Below are 21,783 nucleotides of genomic sequence, written 5' to 3' on the forward strand. Positions count from 1 at the left end.
TCTCTCTCTGTCTGTCTATCTCTCTCTCTGTCTGTCTATCTCTCTCTCTGTGTCTGTGGTTCTCTCTGTCTGTCTATCTCTCTCTCTGTCTGTCTATCTCTCTCTCTCTGTCTGTGGTTCTCTCTGTCTGTCTCTCTCTGTCTGTCTATCTCTCTCTCTGTCTGTCTATCTCTCTCTCTGTCTGTGGTTCTCTCTGTCTGTCTCTCTCTCTCTCTTTCTGTCTCTCTCTCTGTCTCTGTCTGTCTCTCTCTCTGTGTTATCTCTCTCTCATTAAGCGTGAAGAATGTCTCAAAAGCTTAGTGATGGACCTGGACAAAATTTGATACAGATTTTGGTGTTTAACCAGGATAAATTTGGAACAGCCCTTAAACTAACACCAAGCAGATCAATTTTTTATATTTTGAAGCTTAATCGCAGATAAATCTTTCACCTTTCAATAAAAATATATGTACCAACCAAATCTGCGACCACGGAAGAAGAGAAAACACAAAAACAACACCACTGCACCAACAAGTTCAATTTAGGTTGAGCTTGAGGGTTCACACAAACGCTTTGCTTCTCGCAAAGCGTCCGCCAATGGGAACGAGAGACAGGTAGCCGGAATGGAAATGAGGGACAATGAGGGACAGTGAGGGAGTGTCGGTATGCAATTTTCATCCAATTTGAATGAGAGAGAAAAAATATCTGTATTCCAAGTGCTACACAAATGTACCGGCCTTACAAGACTTGGGAGCAGATCGTCTCATGGTGCACTCATGGCACGATGTTGCTCCAAGTACATGGTAAGGCTTCTAATAACCAGCGTCGAACTGGCGCATTTATTTACACAGCGCAAAAATACGTTAAACTCCTCGGATTATCGTTATGTTACCTATATCGCGGCATGTTACCTATATCGCGGGAAGTTACCTATATCGCGGGAAGCCCCACACACACATCCTCCACCATGTTCAGAATTAAACACAGGTTCGTATTTCATAATGGACCATCCCCAAGTCGCCATGCTTACCTTGGCGAAGTCCACTCGAAATCCCAGCGGTGCCTCCAGATTGTCGTGGAAGTGTGTAGGGACTCAAGACGCCAATGGTCGGAAACAGGTTTTACAAAAGGTCATGACTTTATTAACTGGTTGTTCACTTCATTCCAATACCAAATAACTACCGTTTAACTCAATGGACCAGGTAACTCTATCCTGATAGTCCCTCTTTCGTCGCCGATGTCTTCTCCGCAGTGCCGTACTCGTGGTACGTGTTCATTCCGTCGGGCAGGGCTTCTGAGGATGAGTGCTCATGAGTCAAGGAGATGTTCACTCTTTTATGGGCACCGCAGTATCAATCCTTCCTCCGCTAATCCTAATCCGTTCTCCGCAAACGTTACTCGGTCGCCTCACTGGCACCAGCTCGCTCCCCTCCTGCTGCAAGTTCCATTTACCAAACAATAGGGGGGTGCTCCAGCCTGGGGCTGTGACCAGGTGGACAAGAGATTACCATGTTCGTGCACATTCCTGACATTCATTTACGAAATCGTCTATCTGCTTCGTTACCAGTCCCAATCAATGAGTTACCAGTCCCAATCAATGAGTTACATTTCCACACTCCTCAGCGTCGACGAGTCTGGCATTTCACTCAGGCCGACTGGGACGGTCTTCAAGCAGCCATCAATCGTCTGGATTGGTCTCCCATCTCCACTGCCTCTGACATCAATTCTTCCTGGGAATTCTTCCAAAGCAAACTGATCTCTCTCATGCACAGATTTATCCCATCTCGCCTTCAGTTGTCTTACCCTTCCTCCCGTCCATGGTACACTGAATCTTGTGGTGAGGCAGTTGCCCTGAAACAACTTGCCTTTGCCTCTTGGAAGGCTAATCCAACTGAAGGAAATCTCAGTTCCTTCCACCAAGCTCGGAACAAGTGTGTGTCTACCCTCAGGAGTGCCAGGAAGCACTATCTCTCCTCACTCAAGAATGAACTCTCAAACCTGTCTCCTTCCTCCAAATCCTGGTGGCGTCTGGTCAAATCCGTTTCTGGTGTTTGTTCCCCCTCCATCCCCTCCCTTACCTCAAATGGCCACACAGTTGACATCGCACGTGACAAAGCCGAATGCCTCAACTCTGTGTTTGCCTCAAAATCCTTAGTCCCAAACCTATCTCTCTCTGTTCCCACCTTTCCCAGTCGTACCAAACTGCTCCTGGACTCTGTGACCTTCTCTCCTGACAAGGTGGAGGAGTTTTTGTCAAACCTCGACTCTGATTCTGCAACTGGACCAGATGGCATCAGCCCACGGGTCCTAAAATCCTGCTCTGCCGCTCTATCTCACCCTCTCTCTGTTCTTTTCACCCTATCTTTTGCTCAAGGTCATCTGCCAGCATCCTGGAAATCAGCAAACATTACCGCTTTACACAAAAAAGGTGCAAAAACAGATCCTTGCAACTACAGACCAATCAGCCTGCTCCCAATTATCAGCAAAGTCATGGAATCCATCATTGCTTCGGATATGAAATCTTTCCTCTTCTCCAATGGCTTGATCTCTGATCATCAATTTGGTTTCAGACCAGGTCACTCTACTCTGGACATGCTGCTTCTGCTGTCTCAACAATGGATGGAGGTCCTCAATGCCAAACAGGAAATCAGAGCTGTCTCCCTTGACATATCACGTGCCTTCGATACGGTCTGGCACCCAGCTCTGCTCACCAAACTCTCCTCCTATGGTATCCATGGAAATCTCCATGCATGGCTTGCGGACTTCCTCTCTGGTCGTAGTCAACGTGTGGCCCTGAATGGATTTCTCTCATCTCCCCTTCCCGTTCAGGCTGGAGTTCCCCAAGGCAGTGTGCTGGGCCCTGTGCTTTTTCTGGTCTTTATCAATGATCTCTCCGACTCTCTGGAAAATCCTCTGTATCTCTTTGCTGATGACTCCACTCTCTGCCGCTCCATTCCTCTTCCCTCAGATCGGCAGTCTGCAGCCTCCTCACTCTCTGAAGACCTGGACAAAATCACAGACTGGTCAAATATGTGGAATATGTCTTTCAATCCTGACAAATCTCACACTCTTACTATGTCTCTCCGAAAAGATCGACTGGACAACCCTCCCATCTACTTTCTCAACAATCCTCTCCAAGAAGTTCTGTCGCTCAAGCTTTTGGGTCTCACCATCTGCCATGATCTTTCTTGTGAAAACCACATTTCCAAGCTGGCCTCCAAAGCCAGTCGCCGACTGGGCATCCTCCGTCGTGCGAAGTCCTTCCTAGGCACACCTGAGCTCCTCACCACATACAAGGCTTTCATCCGCAGCTCAATGGAATACTGTTCTCCCCTATGTGCTGGTGCTCCTGCCTCACACCTGGCTCGGCTTCACGCTGTTGAATCCAAAGCTTTCAGAATCATTGGAATCTCCCGCGATGAAGCTATCTCTGAGGGCCTTTCACTCACTCACCGCAGGCAGGTAGGTGGTCTTTCTGTCTTCTACCGACTCCTCTCCGGCCTTGCTCCCCCAGCTCTCTCTGTGCTCTGTCCCCCAAATATTCCTACAGGTTGCACAAGATCTGCCAGCCACCCTCTGATGGTTAAACTGCCGAAATCTCGGCTCTCTGCTCACCTTCACTCTTTCATTCCTCTTTTCTCCCGCCTCTGGAACAAACTCCCACACTCACTTCAATCACACTCCTCCCTCCAGGTCTTCAAAACAGCTGTTCACCACCATCTCTTATCTTCCCCCATCCAAAACCTTGATCTTTTCTACCCCCACTAATTCACCCCAGATCCACCTTGTTTGAAATTCCAACTTCTTTCCTGGAAGTCTTGGCAGTGTCCATATGTTTTATACCTCTCCCACCCCCCCCCCCCCTTCCCATGCCTTCCCCCCAAAGCCCTCTCCCTCCCACAGTTCTCTCGATGTCTCCATGTCTCTCGGTCCCTGCTCTCAAATGTTGTGTTTGTGTCCTTCCCCCTTTCTCCCCATCTTGTCTACCGCTCCCGATGTTATTTGTTTTGTGTGTCTGTTTGTCTTTCTGTGTGATTAATGTTCGCTCTTTCACGAGCCTCGATCTTGTATACAAAAAAAAGAAAAAAAGAAAGAAAAAAAGCCTTAAGCTCAACCGAGCGTCCACTTTAATAGGAGTGCTTATCCTTGGTTCATGCGCATCTTTCTCCGATCTCGTAACTCTCGTCAATACTCGAACCTCTCCGCACTCAACTCCTGCTCCGAACTGCCAATCTCGACTCCTCGTACTCTTCTTACTCGTGGGGGCTTTGCGCAACGGGTTATATGGACATGCCCTGAGCCTTCTCGAACGTTCCAACCCCACCGCGTGATGCAGTGCTGCAGCCACACCCTCTGAGCCCTGATTGGCGGCTCGCGCTTACCGTCAGCTTCTTCGCCGTCCTCATTCGGTCCCAACCCGACCCGCTAAGCCTGCCTCATGCTAATTCGCGCAAAAAAAGCCAAAGGCAGCACAAGGAGGCATAGGCGGCATAAGGAAATGGAGGCGGCATAAGGCAATGAAGCAATGAAAAGGACCTACTCTCATTATTCTACTCAACGCAAAACTAACACAGGAAAAGGACTAATCTCACACATACTATGAAATAACTGAACTATCGCGAGGCTACGTGTTGTTGTGTGACTAACTATGAGGGGGAAATTTAACCTGTATAGTACAAAACTCAAAACCGCAACACTACCCCTCTCCCTCAACAGACTCGTCCCCGAGTCGAACCTAACAAAATTGTAACGACCGGTTTTGAGAATGATCTGGAAAATTAACTTTTACTTTTACATGTGACATATAGATGTGGTTCCCTCTAACATTTACTCTAACCCGTGGGTGTGACAGTTTTAAAACACTAAATATGTCCTACCTATTGCGTTGAGTAGCTACTCTCACAGAATCACGCCGACAATTAACCGAATCCGGAATTTGTCAAACTAAACATATAGCCGGTGGGCAGCATTTTATATACAAGCACAGAAAACGTAATTTATTTACAACTCTATGACCCAGGACCTGTCCTTTTTGAAAAGAAGATTGGAGGGGAGAGAAAGCACAGCAAAATACACAAAAACACACTCAGAAATTCACATTTGCTGCTTGCTTCTTGCATCTTGCTTCTTGCATCTTCTGTGTGCATATATCAAACCGGCTGGCCCCCGGATGGGCATACAGGCCATTCCTGCTCTTCAGGGCTAATTAAACTTACAAATCTTCTCGTCCCTAGCACACCATAATAAAAATACACAAATAATTTGATTATTGTATTTCATTGCCAAGCAGGGCCAACCTCATGTGGTCTAACTGCGTGACATTCATGCCACTCAAAACAAGTGGTCCGAAGATGCAAGGTGATTCTGCAGCAAGATGCTGCACAGCAGAGGTGTAAGGCCACAAAACCTGTGGTCCATAAGTGTATGTGGTGCAGCAAAGTGTTTGTGGCAGCAAAGTGCTGCACAGGTGCAGCAAAGTTACAACACAAGGATATGGCAGCTAAGTGCTGCACAGTTCGGCTGCACGGATGTAGCAAGGTGCAGCAAGGAATGCTGCACAGGTCAATGGTGCTGCACAGTTCCACCTCCAATATGGTCCTGGGGTGGGGGGAGAGACAAAGCACGACCAGCAAAGCGGAAAGGGCACAAGGGTACACAGCAGCACAAGGTAATGCAGCATGAGGGGCACGGAAGAGCGAGCGGAGAAGGGCTCGTCCCTATCCGTTCGTACCCCCCAACGTCGGCTTACACTACCCTAGCCCTTCCTTGTATTTACAAATTCGTCTCTACGTCTTGTCTCACGTATCCCCCTCTACTCCAAATTCGTCTCGCAATTCCTCCCAGGAAGGAAGGAATGGAACAAACACAATGTCTCACTACGTCATGATGCGTCTCACTTACTCAAATTAGCTCACTTGGTCCTGGTGTGGAGCTTCGTCCTCCTTGGTGAATGGCAGTGGATGGCGTGAAGGGATTCCTCATCCTAACTACACTACTGACATTAGCTTTTAAACTACCCGGGGTCGTATCCTGCCAATTGGCCATCTTTAAACTATGTGGTTCTAAAAACCGAATTCCCATTGTCCACTCTGCGGTGCCCTTGAAATTTGGGTCTCACTCCCTCAAATTTTCACTCTGTGCCCTTGCAAAATTTCGGGGCTGGGTCGTGTGGCTCCACTAGTAGGTCTACCTACCTGCACACCTCCGCCACTGAAGTCGCCACCCGAGCTTACCTGCTCCTGCGACTACCTAAACTGGGGAAGGCCACTCCTGGCTCTTTACCCCCTGATGCCCACCTTGGCATTGAGCAACCCGGGTCCCTCTCTTGGATCCTTGGGCCCCACTCAACAACTCACAACTACCCTAACTGGCTCCCAGAGCCTACCTGCGGCCTCACCTAGCCGACATCTACCAGTGGCAGAGTGCCCCAATAACCATACGCACCAATTAAACCACACGCCCAGCCATTCCATATGCTCATACACCCTCCAAAGCACTACTTTGCCACTACTTGCACCACAGGTGTCAATATCCATACAAATTTTGCCTAAGTCCTCTACCTGGCTTTACACTACCCACCCCGGGCGTCCATGAATGGGTTGCATCTCCCCCCCCCCCCCCATTCACTCCTTTGCACCATGCATGCCACACCTTTTATTCCACAACAAGCATTCCACACCACATATTCGCACACCAATTACTTCCACTCACCACTTTTGTCTCGCACACCAAATTCGCACACCTTTTATCTCACACACCTTTTGTGCTCACACACCTTTTTCCATACACAATTCCATTTGTCTCACTCAATTCCTCACACACCAAATATCTGGCACACCTCTTGTGCTCACACTCCCCTTTCCATACACTCCAAACACAATTCCTATTGTTCTCACACACAACTCCGGTTATTCTCAAGCAATTCCTCATACACACAGCATCATCTATCTAACTGCTTTTCCCCTAAAACTCGTGCTTCCCCGTCATCCCTTTAGACTAAGCACACCCTTCGTCATTATCATCCATCTAAGCTACCTACGTCCCCACTATAGTACAAATGTCGCTACTTAAATCTCATGTCCCTAAGGTCTTCTAAATCCCTAACAATTATCCTAGCCCTCCCTCGGCTAGCTTCGATGCCACATGGAGGTACCCATGGCCGGCACCCCCATGTGCCTGTCACTGCCATCCCCCTAATCTAATGCACATGCGCCCTGGTGTGTGAGGAATGGTGAAATTACCATTCCCCCACGTAGGGTACACTCCTCTCATCAGTCCGCTATAATTGAGCCTCTCCAAGTGGAAATACATTGTCATCACGGCTCGGCTTCACAGGGCCGAGCGATCCATGCGGTTGGTTTGTCTACTGTATGGGGTGTCCGTCCGGCATTTTCGATCCAGGGGAGGAGGCATGGATGGGCTGAGGTTCAGGGGCCCATCTCTGCGTGGGGCCTCGCGGTCCCATGCACGATGGCCCAACCGCCCACGGTCGGAGCACCGCACTCGCCAGGGTGTGCGGCTCCGAACTCTCCTACCTCCCCTTGAACCTCGCCGATTGCCTTTGCTGCCACGGCGCGGCACCAACTATACAGGGCGGGGGCCGGCACGAATCGTGCACGTCGGTCCTTGTGACACGGCCGTGGCATCGATCCCCGCCGGTCCCTGCCGCACACAACTCACCGAGGGCTCACGTCGGCTATCCGTCGCGCTAAACGCTACCCCGGTCGGTGTCGATGCTTGAGCCGCGTTCTCACCACTCGCGACCCACTCCGCACTCGCACACCCAGGCATCCCTGCACCTTCCATACATTCTGTTACCGCACACTCTCCTTCCACACTCTCCAGTGTGCATTCTCCCTCACACACCATACTCGCACCTGCACACCTAGGCGCCCTCACACCTTTCACAAACTCCGTTACACACTCTTCCCGTACACAGTCTGTAACACCCACGGGTGTGCACTCTCCCGTTGCACACCCAATCCTCGCGCACCCCCTGGCACACACTCTTCCGTTACACACTCGGTAACACCCCTGGGTGTGCACTCTCTTGTTACACACCCTGCAACATGCTCTGGTGTGCACTCCTGCACACTCTCTGTAACACACTCTCCTGTTACACACTCTTACCACACACATTCCATCATACACTTTTCTCACTCACACTGGCGCTCCGGTGCACACTTTTCTCTCACACGCGCACCCGTCGCCCTCGTACACCGCACAATGGACCTTCCACGACCGCCCGGGTTTCGTTTATGTCCCAAACGCGCCAAAAACCTTTTTGCGCCAAACACATTCGCGGCATTAATTCTACTCACCTTGGGGACCTCTTTTTCTGCCAGCACCTGTAAACTTTCCATTGAGTTAGCAAGCCCGACATCACGGTGCAAATACAAACTTTGTGCATATTCCATTACTTCCCTCTGTGATTTATTTTCTAAATCTGCCGTCTCTTCGGCCCCAATTGTTTCTTCGATTTTACTTATTTCTTCGACGACCGCCAGCGCGCACAAAATTTCTTTTTCCAATTTGACGATCGCCGATTTTTCTACACCCCGCGTCGCGATGTCTATATCCCCGGTCAATTTGGCTGCGCTCTGCCCAAGCTCACTCCCCACGCGTTCCTCACACCGCGTCACCTCATTGTGTCCCACTGCGACCTCCTCGCTCAACCTGCGCCCAATGTCCTCCCCCATTTCTTTTAATATCTCCCCTCGTGCGTCTATTTTTTTCATTCATTTTATTCATGTTATTCTTTAGTTCCCGAAGTTCATCTGTTTGGGCATCATTTATTTCACTCCTCCATTCTTCCATGTGCGCGAACAGTTGAGTCATGAATGAATGCACGTACCCTGGTATCGTGAGCTTGGCTCTCGCCGCCAAGTGCGAGGCGCCGCCATTGTCTTTGCCAGCTACGGCACCCTTATCAGTTTCCACTACCAACTGTCTCTCCTGGTCTTGGGTCATTAATTCTACCTGATCCATTATTCCCACAGGCATTCAACCATCTTGGCTAGCCATGGTACGAATACAATTTGGCTTTTACTACTAAATTTAGTCCACTCGTAATTTTGAGTGCGTGAAGCGCACTCCAGGTCCAATCCCACTCTCCGACACCAATTGTTACGGCCAATTTGTACAATTTGGTGTCCAAAATTTTGGTGTCCAAAAATTTTGTCCAGGGTTCCAAATCCCCACTCCTGACTACCAATTGTTACGGTTTTCCGCCGCCCTTCCTACCCTTACCAAGGGGGGAATAAGCCCCTTGTTCTTTCTGGGCCGGCGTAACCGAGACCTGTGACGCCTCTTCTGGGCAAACGCAAGGTAGGGTTTCGGGACCAAGTCTCGCACGTACCTAAATACCTGCGCCGCCACGGAAGCGGGGAACCAAGCCTCGCATGAGCCACGTGTAATTTGAGTACACCGAGCGGATTGTGTACCACATGGTCCGTGCAGTTTTCTCGTATTGGAACCCGATTAGAGCGGTTCTATTCGTACCACGCTTAGTCAATGATGGAAAACACAAGATGGTCGAATAAAAGGAATAACACAAGTTAATTATTATTTACACTGATGTACAATTCGGTAGAAAGCAGACACAGAGCAGAACTTAAGCAGTCTTATGCTTATCCCCAGACACGGGCCCAATCACACTCACAAAGGGGAATTGCAGGCAGAATGGTGTTCACGTGCTGCCTTGGTCGTCCAGGAACGGTGGCTTGCCTGCGAAGATGGCAAGCAGGTGGTGGAAAGGATCCTCGCAGCGCGTCTCTCGAACAAAAGGCAGCAGATGAGGCAGGAGGGAAATGTACGTGTCTCTCAGCACGGCAGGGCAGTTCCACAGCACGTTTAGAAACCAGTGCGCTATCACTTGCGTAACCCAATGCAATATAGGCTCAGCCTTAAGCTCAACCGAGCGTCCACTTTAATAGGAGCGCTTATCCTTGGTTCATGCGCGTCTTTCTCGTAACTCTCATCAATACTCGAACCTCTCCGCACTCAACTCCTGCTCCGAACTGCCGATCTCGACTCCTCGTACTCTTCTTACTTGTGGGGGCTTTGCGCAACGGGTTATATGGACACGCCCTGAGCCTTCTCAAACGTTCCAACCACACCCCGTGATGCAGTGCTGCAGCCACGCCCTCTGAGCCCTGATTGGCGGCTCGCGCTTACCGTCAGCTTCTTCGCCGTCCTCATTCGGGCCCGACCCGACCCGCTAAGCCTGCCTCGTGCTAATTCGCGCCAAAAAGCCAAAGGCAGCACAAGGAGGCATAGGCGGCATAAGGAAATGGAGGTGGCATAAAGCAATGAAGCAATGAAAAGGACCTACTCTCATTACTCTACTCAACGCAAAACTAACACAGGAAAAGGACTAATCTCACACATACTATGGAATAACTGAACTATCGCGAGGCTACGTGTTGTTGTGTGACTAACTATGAGGGGGAAATTTAACCTTTATTGTACAAAACTCAAAACCGCAACAATATATATATATGTATATATATATATATATATATATATATATATATATATATATATATATATATATATATATATATGAATTCATGTTTACCTCCTGAAGATCTAAGGAATGGTTTTGATCTTTGAATATAGTGAAATTTGTAGGAGTATACGGTATAGATTCATACCTTATTGTCACCTGTCGAAAAAACTTATTCAGGATCCAATCTGCATTGAAATCATATACTACCTCGCAGATTTCAGTTTCTACTAATATAATATTCCATAAGTTCGCATACGGAATGTAGTTCAAATGGTTGAGTCTTAAGACGTTCCTATTATGAGAGTCCTCTTTGATCTTACCACATCTGTATGGTCTTATGAACAGTCTCCATCACATGAGCAGAACGCTGTGCATTTGAGAGCTGCCTTTTTACCCTGCGCTCGCGAAGCTAAAAGCGGGGTTAAGCATTCAAGTACGTACGTGTCTGCATTTCAGTAAAGTAAAGTGTGTGCCGTGTCAGCATTTTAAAAATGCATTTTCCCGGCAACAGTTGGTCCAATTGACATGAAATTTTCACCATAGGAGGGCCTCCTCATGTAGAATATTTTAGTGAATATTATGACGTCATAGGTTACGTGGTACAGGCGCCATATTGGAAAAACGTTTCACATCTATATCTCCAAAACCACTCAATGGAAAAAATGGAATCATGGCTCATTGTCAAGTACTCACCAACGGGGAATAAGACATGTTGATGATGATGTCATCGGTGCCTTAATTATGACGTCATAATTTGACAAGTACAACACTTGATCTGATTAGTATGAAAAAAAAAATCCTCTGCAACTGTTAGTCTGATGGGCACGAAATTTTCAGAATATGTGCGGCTCCTGTGGAATTTTAAAAATGATAATTATGACGTCATATGTCACGTGGTACAGGTGCCACCTTGGAAAAATCGATAAAAGGTTGCACCTCTATATCTCCAAAACCGCTTCATGGAAAAGAACTGAAACATGGCTCATTGTCAAGTATTCCGCTTGGGGAATAAGATATGTTAATGATGATGTCATCAGTACTTTAATTATGACGTCATAATTCGACAAGTGTGATCAGTATGAATTTTTTTTTTCTCTGCAATTCTTCGTCCGATTGACACGACATTTTCACCATAGGAGGGCCTCCTCCTGTAGAATATTTCAATGATTACTAGTACCCCACTGCAAAGCCGCAATGAGCCGGCGAAGCCAAAGCCTCTTGCCACTATTTTACCCATCACTATGGCATCAGTAGGTTAGGTAGTTGGTAGTAGGTAGGTGTAGTAGGTACGGTACCTAGTTCAAAATGACACCATTTGCATTCTGGATGAGATTAAAATTTATAAAATTTCCTTCTTGATTAATTCGGTGAATTCCGTCTCAACTTCGGATATTTCCGGCCGTGAAAAACTATCCCCTGCGGCCGCGAGATTTCTAAAAAATAATTGTTCGTCAATTTTTTAATATTTGACGCCGTTTTCAGCCTCCGAAACGCAGGAAAAAGCTTTTTTGAAATATTTTTTCAAATGCACGAATCTCATTGGTTCCGGTGTTGGTTGGTTCCGGTTGGTTGGATTGGTTCCGGACGATTTTCATTGAAGATAACCAGGGACCGTGCCGTGCGGGCCTGGGGAACGAGGTTGGTCTGAAAGTATTTTAATTACAGATTAGAGGTGCATAAGATTGTGAATCAAAAAAAGACGGGTGAAACAAACTCCTATTGAACTTTTTCGCAATTTTTGTGCATACTTCCGCATATGCAAGATGGCGGCCTCCATTGAGTGATTTGGTGCGTCAAAGCTTGGAATTCTCAAAGCATCCAGCAAAATCTGGTTTTTCAACATAATACGTACGCGTTCATTCACAACACCAGCTTCGCCGGCTATTATGACATCGTAAGTCACGTGGTAAAGGCACCATCTTGGAAAAACTTCACATCTCTATATCGCTGAAACCACTGCATGGAAAAAAATTGAAACGTAGGTCATTGTAAATAACTCCAAATGGGGAATAGGTGTTGTTAACGATGACGTCATTGGTGCCATAATTATGACGTCATAATTCGACAGGGACAACACTTAGTCTGATGAGTTTGAAATTTATTGAGCATGATATATGCAACAATTATTTAGAGAATATAAATTTATGATGTCATCGCTCACGTGGTCTGGCAGCCATATTGGATCAAAAAAAGAGAAACGTTCAAAAACAGAAGAGTTGGCTCACACCAAGTTGACTGCGCAGGATAAGTATTCTATGAATACCATCTATTTACACTTGCAGCAGGTAGCCTTGTATCCTTTCTTACAGTGGCTTGAAATCGACTCTTCAGGTACGGTTGTCCAAAGAGGCTCATAAAGTCCGCCTTGATTGTTTGTCCAGCGCCAGTCAGAAGGACACGGAAGCATTGGACTTGGAATGAGTGCCTGATCCCACACATGTCCTCCCTTATCTGCAGCTCTCCAAATAATGCTGTTCTAGTGCAGCTCTGGTAGGTGGAATTTTGTCTACAGAGTTTCTTCTTGCAACATCTATGTCTGTACAATTGCATGTCTTGTAATGCAACAGAATAACAAATCTCTCGATCGTTCACAAGGTCTCTTCGGGAATATCTCTTGGAGCAGTAGAGGGATTAAAGAGTGCTGTTGTGAGTTCAGGCCGAGACGCTCATGTTATTTTTTTTATGTTGAAGGCTCCAGTCACGGACTACATAGTCCTCATCGAGGCCAGGCCTGAAAATAAAAGAGCTGCATTGATGGAAAAGTGAAGAAAGAGGGAATAGTCGAAGAGTTGTTGAAGAAAAGAGAGAGAGAGTGTGTAAAGGTGAGGAGTGAGAATAAGTAAGAAAAGTGTATGATGAAAAGTGTAGGGGTTATGCAGGTTAGTTGACACAGTAGGTTAGTTGATACAACCTTCCTCCTCGCCCTCAGAAATGAAACCTGTGTAAATGCTGCCCTCTGTTGTTAGCTAGTTGCATTACATATCATTGATAAGTAGGTCAAGACGTCACAGATAAAGAAAGGTTGTGATTCTCCAAAAAAACTGATTTGTGTCCTCCTGAGTAAAAACGCCAACAAAAGGTAAGATCATTTATTGTGATAATACTACATAGATTTCACAGGAGTTCTCATTGGTTGATTATACCTTGTGAAAGTGGTTTTCAGCCTGCGCTGCTTTGATTGCCAGGATAATACACATAAGCATGTGGGCAACATGTGTTGCAAAAAACCCATGGATGGGTTAGATGATACAGTCTGAGTAGGTTAGTTGATACGCGTATCAACTAACCCTAGCGACCTGTATCAACTAACCCATTCATTTTTATTTTTTTTACAAGACAATGCTGCAGCCATTCGTAACTGGGCTTCATGCATCATAATATATGTAGGCCTACATAGCCTACACTGTACATCTTTAGAATGTAAGAGTTGTGTCCATCTGAGTTGTGAATCTTGTTCCTTTCCTGATATTTGATGCTTGCCGATTCATTTGTTTGGCAGATCTTTTTTTTCTCTCTAACTTAACTTTTAGCCCTATTGTTAGATATATTTTACATTACCTATTTATACATAGCAGGTATACAACTGAATAAATAACAAACAAACAGCTTTAATTAACAGTGCTCATTGACTCTGAAAATACCATTAGTACAAATATTACACAGAAATGATGGTATGTAGCCTCGTTTGATATGTATCTATAATTATGTGCATGCTAATTTGTTACCATTGGCAGAAATACCATGTAAATCGATGTATCATCTAACTCATTCACCATGTGAATCAATGTATCATCTAACCCATTCACGCCTACCAAGGTGTATCAACTAACCCACTTGGTCAGGTCAGATGATACATTTGACAAACAGTTTTTTGTGAGCCACCATTCCAAGTTTGATAATGCAGCGGGTATGGCATGCTTCACAGATATGTACAAGACCCTGATATTTATTTTGAACAATTCATGAATCCTGTCGAGCTAACAGTCTTCATTATAGGCCAACATAACTGAAAAGTGTATCAACTAACCTGCCTCTCCCCTATGATGAAAAGTGTATGATGAAAAGTGTATGATGAAGAGTGTATGATGAAGAGGTATGATGAAAAGTGTATGATGAAAAGTGTATGATGAAAAGTGTATGATGAAGAGTGTATGATGAAAAGTGTATGATGAAAAGAGTATAATGAAAAGTGTATGATGAAGAGGTATGATGAAAACTGTATGATGAAAAGTGTATGATGAAGAGCGTATGATGAAAAGTGTATGATGAAGAGTGTATGATGAAGAGTGTATGATGAAAAGTGTATGATGAAGAGTGTATGATGAAAAGTGTATGATGAAGAGCGTATGATGAAAAGTGTATGATGAAGAGTGTATGATGAAGAGTGTATGATGAAGAGTGTATGATGAAAAGTGTATGATGAAGAGCGTATGATGAAGAGTGTATGATGAAGAGTGTATGATGAAAAGTGTATGATGAAGAGCGTATGATGAAAAGTGTATGATGAAAAGTGTATGATGAAGAGTGTATGATGAAGAGTGTATGATGAAAAGTGTATGATGAAGAGTGTATGATGAAGAGTGTATGATGAAGAGGGTATGATGAAAAGTGTATGATGAAGAGCGTATGATGAAAAGTGTATGATGAAAAGTGTATGATGAAGAGTGTATGATGAAGAGTGTATGATGAAAAGTGTATGATGAAGAGTGTATGATGAAAAGTGTATGATGAAGAGCGTATGATGAAAAGTGTATGATGAAGAGCGTATGATGAAGAGGTATGATGAAAAGTGTATGATGAAAAGTGTATGATGAAGAGCGTATGATGAAAAGTGTATGATGAAAAGTGTATGATGAAGAGCGTATGATGAAAAGTGTATGATGAAGAGCGTATGATGAAAAGTGTATGATGAAGAGCGTATGATGAAAAGTGTATGATGAAGAGTGTATGATGAAGAGGTATGATGAAAAGTGTATGATGAAGAGTGTATGATGAAAAGTTTATGATGTTTGTTTGCAAGAAACAAAGATTAAAGATAGCCCGGTAGCTATAGTTTGAGTGAGACAGAAAGTAAGATCAGTAATCCTGACACGGAGAGTGTAAGATGGTTCCTGGCAGCACTTTAACGCTCGTAAGTCCAAACTGTAGTACTACCCTGGGCGGTTGCTGTCCACAACCTACTACCTAAAAAACCGGTCCAACCGGATGGGTGTTTTTTTTAGGAGACACCATCTCCGTACTATATGGCTGATTGCTCACGAAGGGAGCTCATCCGCCCTTTAACATGTATTGTTTTTAGTCCTGCAGGGTGTCACAGTCACCCTCCCCACTGACAAACCAATGAGGGTAGTCAGTTTAGTCGCTGACTACACGACCATGCATGCGACAGGTTGCACTGGGTTACATGTTACCAGTGGCAGTCAAGAGACCGACACGACCTTAAAATGTCGTCCAAGCAGTTCTCTTTCCATGCCCAACAAAGCCTGCCAGTGTGTCACATCCGGTCATTGCGTGAAACATGGGTATGGCTTGAGACTTTTCAGGTCTAATTCTGACTGCTATTTCATGGGCTGCCAGATAGCGATGGCTTTTCCAATCAATCTGATTCTGATGTTCAGATGTCACCGCTGTTGATGGTCTAGCCAGTTTTATTACCTTTGACGTGCTGTTTTAACATGGGCAATGCTCTGTAGCTGGAGAAAATTCTGCAGTAAGATGAGAGAGTCGATACTAATTTTAGTTTAATCAACTTGTCTTCAAATTGCACAAAAATGGTCGCAGGTACTTGCCTTTATACAGACAGATTTGTTTAAACAAAATGTAATTAATGTCTTGCATTGTATTTTGTAGCTCTGTATGTAGATTATTGCCTCCACCACCGAAGGTGGATGAAGGTTACGTTTTACTTTTCACCCCTGTCTGTTTGCCTGTTTCTCTGTTTGTTTGTTTGTTTGTGAAAATGATATATAAAAAAGTTGTGTACGGATTTGGACGAAATTTGGTGGAGAGGTTAGGTGTGTGTGTGACAAGGACGAATTGATTCGATTTTGGTGAAGATCTTGAGTTCCTGATCTGAATCCGTGAATTTTAAAGTGATTCTTCACCATTGAGAGAGATAGGGCAAAATCGATATACAATATAGCATGATATCTCAAAAAGTTGTGGACGCATTTGTACGAAGCTTGGTGGACAGGTTGCATGTGCATGACAAGAACGAATCCATTCAATTTTGGCGAACTTCCGAATCCGTATCCGGATTTGAGAATTTTTTTTTTAAATGTGATTCTTGCTCCACCGAATGCCGTTCTAGTTTTACGTTGAAATTAAGCTGAAGTTATTAGCCCCCATTCAACTTAGTCCGAAATGGGGGCTTATGGATTGGGTCTCGTCCGTCCATGGTCTCGTGAGTCCACGTGTCCACAACCATATCTCGGAGATGTTCTGACCATTTTGTTCATGCTTGGCACAAAGACAATACATGATATTATACTTGTGCGCATCATTTTGTTTCATGATGCGATCAAAGATGGCCGTCTGGCAGCCATCTTGTTACTTAAACGTGTCCTCAACCATTTCTTGAACATGCATGGTGCGATTTTGTTCAAACTTGGCACAAGCGCAGTACATGACAGCATATACGTGCACCTCACTGTATTTTACGATATGATCAAAGAAGGCTGACTGGTAGGCTGACAGTCATTTTATTTGTAAAAACACCGATATTGAGCATGTCCTCAACCATTTCTCGGACATGCATTTACCGATATTGTTCAAACTTGACACGCAGATAAGGAATGATGCCTTACATATGCACGTCATCATTTTTTTCGAGATCAGATCCAAAATGGCCGACTAGCAGCCATGTTGTTACTTAAACGTGTCCCCAACTATTTCTCGAGATACATGGATCCATTTTGTTCAAACTTGGCACACAGACCATACATGAGAGTATACATATGCATAAGATTTTGTTTTGGAATCTGACCATAGATGGCTGACTGACGGCCTTTAACTCTGTACAGCAAAATTACTAATGCCATGGAGGCTATGACATTTTACATATTTTTCTTCATTCTGAATGGTTGGGCAACATTCCCAGTCATTTTCTATCCGAAATAAACAAACATCAATTTTAGCAAGTTTCTGACTATTATAGGTATGGCCCTGTGTACATTACGTACTTTTGTCTATCTGGCGGCCATTTTACAAAATAGCCACCCACGAAAAAAAATTGCAATGACTTCATATCTAAAATCATTTACAATATATTCAGAAACATCTGCAAAGTTTGGTGCTTATACCCCAACGTGCACAACTCATGAGCTTAGCCACTCCATTATACTGGCTATGCGATAAAAATTATATCGTATCCGGTTCCGTATTCGGATCTTCACCAAAATTGAATCGATTTCTCCTTGTCACACACTCTAACTCATCCACCAAGTTTTGTCATAATCCGTCCACAACTTTTTGAGATATCGTGCTATATATAGTTTTTGCCCTATCTCTCAATGGTAAAGAATCACTTTAAAAATTCTCTGATCTGGATCCGTATTCGGATATTCACCAAAATCTAATAATTTCATCCGTGTCACATACCCAACCTCTCCACCAAAATTTTGTCCGAATCAATCCACAACGTTTTGAGATATCCTGTTCACAAACAAACAGAAAAACAAACAGACAGGGGTGAAAACATAACCTTCATCCACCTTCGATGTTGGAGGTAATGAATGTTCCAACAATCCAACAGCTCTGTCTATTTTGTGCCTGTTGAATTTCTATTATTTTGTTTCGAATTCCGTTTAAATTGAGCTATAGAATGTTCAGATAAAATTTCTTGTTTTGTGATTGTGGGGTAAGCTGAATGACTGCAACAAGGTGTTGTATAGGACAGCCACAGGTCCATTGTAAGCTGTAATCTTTGTATAAAGGTAGGTTTGTACATTTGAGATGGAGCCATTTGTAACATCTAGTGCAGAGAACTGAGTAGTAACGGTTGGTGATTCTAATGTTGCATGTAGGGCAGATGGAGGTGGGTGGACCAGGGTTGAGTTAAATGTCTCCTGCAAGTAAAATTGGAGAAGCAGGTGCTTCAAGATGTTCGAATCTCTATTTTTTTTTGTAAATTAAGAAAATGTAACCTCCAAAGGTGCGGCTTTGCACCTTACATCGAGTCTGCACCCTTACATCGAGTCTGCCCCCTTATATCGAGTCCGCCCCCTTGTATCGAGTCCACCCCCTTGTATCGAGTCCGCCGCCTTGTGTCGAGTCCGCCGCCTTGTATCGAGTCCACCGCCTTGTATCGAGTCTGCCGCCGCCTTGTATCGAGTCTGCCGCCTTGTATCGAGTCCGCCACCTTTTATCGAGTCCACCGTCTTGTATCGAGTCCACCGTCTTGTATCGAGTCCACCGTCTTGTATTGAGTCCGCCGTCTTATATCGAATCCACCACCTTATATCGAGTCTGCCGTCTCATATCAAATCCGCCGCCTTGTATCGAATCCACCATCTTGTATCAAGTCCGCCATCTTGCATTGAGTCTGCCGCCTTGTATCGAGTCAACCGTCTTTTATCGAGTCCGCCTTCTTGTATTGAGTCCGCCGTCTTATATCGAATCCACCGCCTTATATCGAGTCTGCCGTCTCATATCAAATCCGCCGTCTTATATCGAATCTGCCGTCTTATATCGAGTGTGCCGTCTTATATTGAGTTCACTGCCTTATATTGAGTCCACCATCTTATATCGAGTCCGCCGCCTTATATCGAGTCCGCCGCCTTGTATCGTGTCCGCCGCCTTGTATCGTGTCCGCCGCATTGTATCGAGTCCGCCGCCTTGTATCGAGTCCACCACCTTGTATCGAGTCCACCGTCTTGTATCGAGTCCGCCATCTTGTATTGAGTCCGCCATCTTATATCGAATCCACTGCCTTATATCGAGTCTGCCGTCTCATATCAAATCCGCCGCCTTGTATCAAGTCCACCGTCTTGTATCGAGTCCGCCATCTTGTATTGAGTCTGCTGCCTTGTATCAAGTCCACCGTCTTGTATCGAGTCCGCCATCTTGTATTGAGTCCGCCGTCTTATATTGAATCCAATGCCTTATATCGAGTCTGCCGTCTCATATCAAATCCGCCGCCTTGTATCGATTAAACCGTCTTGTATCGAGTCCGCCATCTTTTATTGAGTCTGCCGCCTTGTATCAAGTCCACCGTCTTATATCGAGTGTGCCGTCTTATATTGAGTCCACCGCCTTATATTGAGTCCACCATCTTATATCGAGACCGCCGCCTTATATCGAGTCCGCCGCCTTATATCGAGTCCGCCGCCTTATATCGAGTCCGCCGCCTTATATCGAGGCCGTCTGTAGTTCTTCCATAGTAGAAAAACTGTGGAGGGGGCGGGATGGGTGGGAATGTCGAGATCGTCTGCTTCTTCTTGAAGTCGGAACCACCACGCAAAGGTGATTTTCTCTATTTCCAGGTGCCACAATTAATTAGTCCCAACTTGTTGCGGGGTTAACCAAGGGTGGAGTTTGACCATAGTGTTTAAAGAAACAGCTGGCCAAGCCTGATATTGGAGCAGAGTTGAGTTGGGCTGTTTTGGCGGTTTGTTCAGGGTGTCAGCAATTGCTAGTCTACTCTTCACGTTGGACACGGTGTGGATCTTCAACTTCAACAAAGGACACTCAACTTAACATCCATCCCAGGGATGGCATACAACTTTAAGTGATGCAACTCGTTGCCTGCAAAGAATCGATATGACAGTTTATACTCGGGTTGGGTCGGGAATCGTACCCAAACTAGAATCTTGCAGTTAAGTGCACCACCTCTGCACCATCCCATCAGGACCGAGTTGTAAATGATAATACAGTAGTTGTTATAAATGTACAATACAGAATAAAAACAAACCTCCTGATAGAATATGACAGTGCAGTTCAGCTCTCTCAGTAAGAAATGTACATCTCCTAGGCTACCGTAGGCCCTGAATTGTGCAGGGTGGTCATGCAACTGTAAGACCATAGCCAGATTTTTCTGGAAGGTAAGGGCAAATGAACAGAGTAATCCAGTGAATAATTGCTAAAACCTAAAGGAGGGCAGATGATAAATGTTAGTTGCATCAGACAGCTGAGGGATGAGACAAGAGGAATTAAAGACCAAATTTAAGAGGTTAAAGACTATATTGAAGGAGCTCGGGCTCCCACGTCGATCGGAAGAATGGACGCGACAAAAAGCTGGAATTCGTCCGAGTTGCTTTATTCAAACAAAACACTCAGGTACTCTCAAAAGCCCGTTTATCGGGCAGCAATATATATACACACATTATCCCGGAGCGTTTGCCCAGGAAAGGCGAGAGGGGGCGTGGCCGAGCGTCCCGACCGAGGCCTGGCAAGTTGAGCGCGGGCCTGCCCAGGCGTCCTGGACGAGCCCGGCATGGTGATCGCTCCGCGTCCTTGATAGGTGCAAGGCGATTGTGAAAACCCAGCGGGAGCCGCTACACACGTCCCCCCAGAATCGACTTGCACCGGCAGGGTCAATTTGAGGGGGGTCCTGATGACCCGGCTGAAGCGACCCCTGGCGGGTCGTGGGGGGGGTCCGGTGTGGTGGTGGGCGGTCGAGTGGGGGGCACCATGGACGGGGGGCGGCCTCGCCGCGGCGGAAGGGCCACCCGTGGTGGTTGGTCAACGTCCATGTGCGCCGGCTTGAGGCGGTCCACCGCAATCCGGTCCGACCTGCCGCCGATGTCGATGACGAATGACTTGTTGTCCCGTTGCAGGACCCGGAAGGGCCCGTCATACGGCGGCCAGAGTGGCCCCCGATGTGCGTCGTGACGCACAAAAACATACTCCGCTGTGCGAAGTGCTGGGGGGACGTAGGACTGGGGGTCACCGTGGTGGGATGTTGGCACGGGGGCAAACCGTCGGGCGGCCCCCTGGAGGTCCGAGCGCTGGTGAGCTGCGGACCAGGGACTGGTAGCATCGGGCACAAATTCGCCCGGGACGCGTGGTGCCTGGCCGTAGACAAGCTCGGCAGTGGATGCCTGGAGGTCCTCCTTGGGGGCCGTGCGGAGGCCCAAAAGGACCCACGGCAGCCGGTCGGCCAAACCGCCATCTTGAAGGCCGGCCATGAGCGCGGCCTTCATGGAGCGGTGGAATCGCTCGCACAACCCGTTTGCTTGGGGGTGGTAGGCCGTAGTACGGTGGAGCTTGACCCCCAGGTTGCGGGTGACCGCGCCCCACAGCTCGGAGGTGAACTGTGGTCCGCGGTCTGATGAGATGTCCGCCGGTGCGCCGAA

The 21,783-nt window shown here is 46.2% G+C and overlaps 1 protein-coding gene across 3 annotated transcripts in view; it reads left to right on the forward strand.

Moving 5' to 3' along the window:
• Positions 1-21,783, forward strand: part of LOC137433172 (beta-1,3-galactosyltransferase 1-like) — a 166,653-nt gene that overhangs the window by 80,864 nt on the left and 64,006 nt on the right. Inside the window, exons 3-4 of one of the 3 annotated variants that reach the window (XM_078783667.1) lie at positions 12,871-12,979; positions 13,181-13,311. The exons of the other annotated variants lie outside the window; for them this stretch is intronic. The gene's annotated coding sequence lies outside the window, so the exon portion shown is untranslated. The remainder of the gene's footprint in view (positions 1-12,870; positions 12,980-13,180; positions 13,312-21,783) is intronic. 3 annotated transcript variants of the gene reach the window in all.

The sequence above is a fragment of the Myxine glutinosa genome, chromosome 8, assembly GCF_964187855.1.
Source record: "Myxine glutinosa chromosome 8, kmMyxGlut1.1, whole genome shotgun sequence".
Classification (NCBI taxonomy): domain Eukaryota; kingdom Metazoa; phylum Chordata; class Myxini; order Myxiniformes; family Myxinidae; genus Myxine; species Myxine glutinosa.